Below are 7,659 nucleotides of genomic sequence, written 5' to 3' on the forward strand. Positions count from 1 at the left end.
AAACCCAGGTCCTCACACTGATACAGCTAGTAGTTTATACACTGAGCCATCTCCATAGCCCCTGACCTTCTGCCCCTGAGCATGACACTTTACAGCGCGTTCTTTAGTGCAAACATTAGTTTGAATGGCTTTTAGGTTGAGTTGCTGAGTCAAGAGGTATCACAGTTCCTGCTTTTTCTTACACATTTATCCAGCTTCCTAAAGTTAAAGTCTTATTTAAATCCTTGGAGTTTATCTCAAATCCAGGGGATCCTGCAGAAGAGCAGACATAGGCTCACAGACTGCCTGGAGGCAGCTCCCTCACACCCTCCCTTCCACTTAGGATGGGAAGCTATGTGTAGCATCTACAGGTTTTTTTTTTTAATTTATTTGTTTGTGTGTGTATGTTTGTCAGCATGCATGTATGTGGACCATGTGTGTGCAATGCCCTGGGAGCCAGAAGATGGCGTTGGGTCTCTGGAACTACAGTAAGAGACTATTGTGAGCTGCCATGTAGGCTCTGGAAACTAAACTCCAGTCTTTTGCAAGGGCAGCAGGTGCTCCTAACCTCTGAGCTATCTCCCCAGCCCCATATGTATAGTCTTAGTAAATAGCACATTTCCCCTTTGAAATTAACCTTATTGGTACACAGTTCGTAGACAAAAAGTCATTTTCATTAAATCATACGTTTCTGTTTGTTTGGTTTGTTTATAAGCGCCAACATAAAGGAGTTTTTAAGTGGGGGCTTTGTATTTTCTGTAACGTCAATTTGCTTCTGTAAGAGGAAAAGGAAATAGTGAGATATCTGCTTTGATCGTAAGAAAGGTGAAATGGTTTTATTGTGAGGTAGGTGAAAGCCTGTCGTGAGGACAGTCAGAAGCTGTAAGTCTTGCCTCATTTGTGTCCTGGCATTTTTGTAGCTCTTCATGTAATCCTTTAACAAATACGTATTCTCACACTTTTAGTCAGTTTGACACAAACTAGATGTACCTGTGAAGAGAAAATGTCAACTGAGAAACTGCCTCCATCAGATTGGCCAGTGGGAAGGCCTGTGGTGCATTTCCTGATCGCTAATTGGTAGAGGAGGGCCTGGCACATTGTGGACAGTGCCATCCTGAACAGGTGGGCCTGGGCTTTCTGAGAAATCAGACTGAGCAAGCCAGGGGAAGCAAGCCAGTAAGCTACACTCCTCCATGGTCTCTCCATCAGCTCCCACCTTCAGGTTCCTTCCTTAAGCTCCTGTCCTGATTTCCCTTGATGATGGACTGTAAGCTCTAAGCTGAAATAAAACCTTCCTTCCCCAAGCAGCTTTGTGTTAGGATGGTTATCACAGCAACGGAAAAGCAAACTACAACATGTATCAAGTGCCCATGTTATAAGGCAAGACCAGTTATAAGACATGTTATAAGGCAAGTGCATGCAAGGTTCCTATTTGCACAAGAGTGTGATACAAAGGTCCAAATGTAGGGATTGTGTGGAGCTCCTAACATAAAGTCAGAACCACAGGGCAGGACGGGGGTTGGGGGGGGGAGGGCAGCCAACATCATGAGGTCAATGAGACCTCATATCAAAGTGGGAAAAGGACAGAAACCATCACTTCAGGACCCAACATACCAGGAAAAGGATGGCAGAGCCACAAGCTACATTCCTGTGTGTGCATCATTTTGGCGAGGGCTTAAAGACGGATCAAATCTAGTGTTGGTAAATGCTCAGAGATATCAGAGTCTCTGGTGCTCTGAGTGGAAGCTATGTTAAAAGCTGTTCGCTAACATCCACTGAAATGCTGTGGGTGTGCCCTCTTCTGCTGTAATTCCACGGCAGGACAGGAATCATTCTACTAGCTGAGCACACATACAAACAGTAATCTCTGTAAACATGAAGGGAAATAAAGTTAAAACTCATATGTGGACTTACATATAATATTACATGATATATATGATATATGATATATATGGGTGAATGATTAGGATATATAAGAAAGTTTATTTCAGAATAAGGAGTCATTTCACAGGAAATAAACATGCGCGCGGATGGACTCGGGTGGAAATAGTTTCAGCATTGACAGTGTTGGCGAAAAGTCATTATTCTTCTAGATTCCCATACAATGGAGCAGTGCCATAGCTCTGAGCTTTACGAGAGCAGTATGCATTACAGAGAGAGGGGGAAATGGCAGGCAAGCTTAAAGGCCCCACTCATACAAGCAAAAGCACTTAGGAATGTAGATAGGTAGATAAATGCATGTCATGGGTGTATGGGGGATGTTTGAAAAGACATTTTTTGCTGTTCAGGGTGGTCTCCACAGGGAGTAGGTGCAGGGGCAGAGGCATCTCACCTTGGCCTCACAGAGCTCACTGTCTCACAATAAACAGGTCATTTTTAAAAATTAAAAGCAATTGCTTGAATATAAGAGGACCAAGGAGTTCCTGTGTTAAGCAAATCTAACTTCTTGGAATATCAATAGGGACTCTGAGAAATTTAGTTACCTGAGATGAACTACAGGTTCGGTTCCCAGGGTTCTCTGTCTTATGGTGACATTCAGTGGCCATAGTTAGAAATGTTGTTTGGACACAGAGTAGACACATAGCCTCCATGTACCAGGATTAAAAACCCCAGGGATGGAGGAATTATCAGACTTCTCCATACCTTCAGGTGGGTACATATGGCTTCTTCTCAAGTTCTTTCCTGTCTAAGGATAACTTCTATGTCCTAGAAAGTTAAGTCTTTTGCCCAAGGCCATCTCACTAAGATTTGAATATATACCATCTACCGATTCTTTCTAGACACTTCTATATGTGACACTGCATGAGTTACTTTTCTTGTTGCTGTAACAAAAATCCTGACAAGAAGCGACTTAAGGAAGGTTTACTTTGTGCATGGTGCCCACACTAATGGTTATGCCTGACCCTGGGCTGCAGAGAAAGGCTATACTTTATTCACAAGTCCTAGTCCTAGGGGTCTGCTACACAGAAGGACCACCCGTGGGAGACAAAGGACATGGGATTAATCAAGTCACAACTAGAGCAGTAAAGATCTGCCTCTACCCACGTACTGCAAGGATCTGAACTCATGACCTACACAGACCTTAAAAACAATCCCTACTGTTTGTTTATTGAAGGTCTGGGGTCAAACCCACAGTATTGCACATGGTAAACCACTCAGTTTACCAGTAAACACCAGTTTTACCAGTAAAACACCAGCCCAACATGAGGTAAGGACTTGCCAAAAATTTCAGAGCTGGCTAAGAAGATAATAACGAAGAAAAACTTGTAAGATAAAAAGGTTTGCATATATTTATGCAAAGAAAAGAAGCTACCCAAGGTGTGTTCCATGAAAAACATACTGGTTTCTCTCAGAGTTTCCTGTGTAGAAATGTACACACTAGGCGATATATAACCTTCGTCTTTTCACAAGTGTTTGTGTTTTTTTTTTTAAGAATCTATTACATTTAGTAGCAGCAAATGAAAGAAATCCTCCTTTACACTTTCTTCTATGCCCTAATCATTCATTCACATATATGATATATATCATATATAATATGTATAAATTGTATCTAATCACACATGTGATTTATTTTGTGTTCTCTCAGATATATCATCCTGACTGCAGTTTCCCCTTCTTCCTCTTCTCCCAGTCCCTCTCCCCTACAGTGTCCACTCCGTACCCTCCCATCTACTCCTTCCTCTCTGTTTAGAGTAGGCCAGACCTCCCATGGATATCAACCAAACACAGCGCATCAAGTTTCAGTAAGACTAGGCACCCTCCTCATATTAAGGCTGGGTAAGACAACCCAACAGGAGGAAAAGGGGTCCCAAAAGCAGGTCAAAGAGTCAGGGATAGCCCCTGTTTCCAATGTTAGGAGTCCCACAAGAAGACCAGACTACACAACTGTAATACAATATGCAGAGGGCCTAGGGCAGTCCCAGGCTAGCTCCCTGGTTTTCTGTTCAGTCTCTGTGAGCCTCTGTAAGCCCAAATTAATTAATTCCATAGATATGATTTTAAACTTTATTTTCTTTCATGTTAACAGAGCGCTGTATGGGTGGTGAGCTAATAATAGAATATTTTGTTTTGTTTTTCTATCGTTTGTCTTGATTTTTAGAAATAAACTCTGTAAAATAAAAATCTAATTAAAACTGAGGGCTCACTGAAGAGGCTGTGCAAAACTGAGGTATGTGTGAAGGAATGAACAATCACAGACAAACCAGCCAAACACAGAAACTGTTCTCCCTCAGATACGTCTACACGTAAAAGCGTAGTCGTGTGGTTCTCATTGCTATATACAGCACCTGACAAGACAACACAGTCAAGAAGGAAGGACTTGTTGCGGCTCACAGTTTGAATCATGGCATGCGGCAGGAGTCTGGGGTGGCTGCTTATGTTTTATCCAATCAGAAAACAGAAAAAGAAGCATGTGGCCCTCTGCTCGATTTCTCCTCTTTATTTGATCCTGAATCGCAGCCTGTGGGATGAAGATGTTCACATTAGAGTTCTGAGTCTTCCTTCCTCAGTTAAGCCTCCCTGGAAGCACACTGAGACACACTCCGAGATGTGTATCAGGGTAATTCTTAATCTAGTCAGTCTGTGTCAAAGGTTGGCCATCACAAACACAGAAACTCCATGCACGTAGGTACTGGCACTGTTGCCTTCGAGCCTTTATGAAGTAGTCAAGTCTTCTTCCCGTGAGCAGGACACTGAATCCCGAGCAGGTGATGGGTGTAGAAAAAGATGCTCAGTTGTCACAGTGATTCTAAGAGGATGTGGGCTTTTTCCTTCGATTCGTCAATGCTCCATCAGTCACTACACGGCCACACTGAGTCCTCAGTCCACACTGAGCCAGAAATGCTGCAGGTCACAGGGCACACCAATGCCCAAGGGGACACCTCCTACCTGGGTAAAGCATGGCTCGCTCACCACTTACTTCCTAGCACCACTGTCCAAGTGTCACTTCTGTCCCTCAGCACCAGAGACAATTCCCCAGCTCAGCAAGAGAAGCAAGCACTTAGCGCTTTAGACCAGCCGAAAGTGAAAACCACCACAGCACCACACCACTCTTCCATCCCAGAGTTTTCTAACAGTTTGAGGAAGGAACAAGGCCCAGGTGATGTCAGTGCCCTTTCCTGCTACCATGCCTGATATATATTCCATCATCAGAGGCTAGGAAAGTGAGTGTTCACAGCAGACATAACTGGTGCCTCGTTCTGTAGCCCACACTCCCTACAAACAGCCTGCCTTCCATCCTGCCAGCCCGATTGTTTTAAAGGCAAGTGTGTTTGCAAACATTTGGGGAAATAGCCTCTGACACCTACATGATGTTTTTTTCATACTTGATCAGTTTTATTACTCCATACATGGTGTTTCCCCACACTTTAAATCCCTTTATATGAACAGCAAAGATCATAGTTGTGACTACATAGAGGTCAGCACTGCTCTGTATAAAGGTCAAGTTCTCCTTCCAGGCAGTGCATGTAAACATTATGAAAGCAAGCTTCCCTCCGCTGCTCCTGAAATCAGTCCTGATTCTGCAAGGGCAGAGCTGAGCTGCCCTGACACCATTCCCCCACATAGACCCCAGCCTGGCAGGTAGGATCAGGAAGCCTGCAGGCCAAGCCACAGCAAATGTACTGACATCAGTGCCCAGCCACCTCCGACATCACAAAGCTAGGAGGTCAACCTTGTCATAACTGCTTAAAGATGTTGTTAACCTTGGAGAAGGTCACGGGCTTACAAAGTGGGTGATCCTTTCTGTCCTCTGACCAGGCTTCCAGTTAAGCCTAAAAATCACGTGACAGGAAAGTCCTTTTGAAACTATCATCTCACTCTCTCCCCCTCTCCCTCTCTCCTCTCCCCCTCTTCTTCTCTCCCTCCCTCTCCCTCCCCATCATTCTGATTTAGGGACATTTTCCTGATATTCTCAAGTCTTCAAATGAATGGGTTTTGCTTTTTTACACACAAAAAAAATTAAAACAACAACAAAAACAAAACCATGCCTTTATAATTGAAATTAAGCCCCCATTCTCTGTGTAAAATTTATTTCCAAATTGTGTCTGCTTTTATGGACAAAAATAATCAGGAAAAGCCAGTGGCTACAAAAACTGCCACCAAAGTGAACCAACCTCTAAAGAGCTAATGACTCAAGGGTGGTTTGCAGACATATAAAGCATGTTGGGGTCCGCACTATTTGTCATTAACACGAATTCTGAAAGCTTGGCTAATATAATGTGACACAAAATTAGTCAAACACAATTCATGCAATATTGTTTAATTTTACTCCTCATTTAACTTGGTTTTAAGCAAAATCATTATGTCACATGATAACGTTCACTCGAACAAGAGATATTTCATAATGGTCACCGACTTTAGAAATGAGTTATTAGGCGCTCCACATTGAACACATTCTTAACTACGGAAAGTATAAAGCTAATAGCTTAATCATATTTTGACACCATCTGCATACTTTATGCATTATTTACAAGAAAGATATAAAAATGAAGCCACTGAGTACCCTACACGATACTTCACCGTCATAGTTAACTGGTTAAAAATATAACACATTTATCTTCCAGGGACTTTATATTTGCATAGAGGTATTTGCATGCCATGTAGCAATGTGCCGTTAATGTAAAATTTAACCTTTGTTCTTTCCCTCGGATATGTAAGATATACTCATTAAGTTAAAAATAATGGCAAAAAAATAACTCTTCTGGCGATATACATTTCATAAATTATTCCCCAGAGCAGTAAGGAAAGGTAAAATGTGGGTGTGAAAATGTTTAATTGAATTAATTTCTCATTTTCTCTATTTTTATTTTACAACTCAGAGGCAGAGCAATTTGACTAGTATATGTCAGCCCTGTGACTCACAAAGGCATTCCTCTCAATTACTCAAGGCATCAGCTCTCTTAATCCTGCATTAAAACAGTTCCACACTTCAGGACTGAGATGAATGGGTGGATCATCTTACACACCTGTTCAGTGAATGGCTGGGTACCCCACAGAGGGGGTGCACAGCTACAGCTACGGTGCTTAAAGCATATTGCATCATCGTTAGACATTTGGGGAGGAACACATACAATTCCTAGCTTGTCTTGGGTTGTAATTTGCAATGTCAAGTTTCTAATTAGTCCCCTGAATGAGCTTCTACAGAAGTGAGACAAAGCTTTCAAACTCTTGTGGAAGTCTGTGGTAGTTGAATATCAGAACTCCATATTCCCTGTCTCTCCATCCAGGTATCCTAAATCCAAAGTGCCTAGAGCCTAGAGCCAGAGGCCTGCAGGGGACCCAAGTCTTCCTGCACTAAAAGACAAAGGAAAGAAGAAATATCAAGTCCATGTGTGTACTCAGGTCCTTTCCTGAATGACCAGATCTTGGATAATTATCTCAACCCAAAGTAACTCCAGTCCATGACTGTGCAGGTACCAAAGTTGACATTGCCTACTGAAAGGGAGCCAGTGTGACCTCAGTACTAACCCGAAGCCAGCTGGGAGAAGCAGACTACAGACAGACGAGCACAGCTGGGCTACACAGGCCTCAGCATCTGGGGAAAGGCCAAGCAACTAGGGTAGAAAGCAGGGAGTCAGAAGTACAAAGAAGGCTCTTAGTGGGGAGATGAAGATCAGCACACAGGGTCCCCTTAATTAATTTCTCATTTCTCAGAAGCTCATGCTATGGCTGGGGTTACTC

The sequence above is a fragment of the Arvicanthis niloticus genome, chromosome 1 (assembly GCF_011762505.2).
Source record: "Arvicanthis niloticus isolate mArvNil1 chromosome 1, mArvNil1.pat.X, whole genome shotgun sequence".
Taxonomy (NCBI): Eukaryota; Metazoa; Chordata; class Mammalia; order Rodentia; family Muridae; genus Arvicanthis; species Arvicanthis niloticus.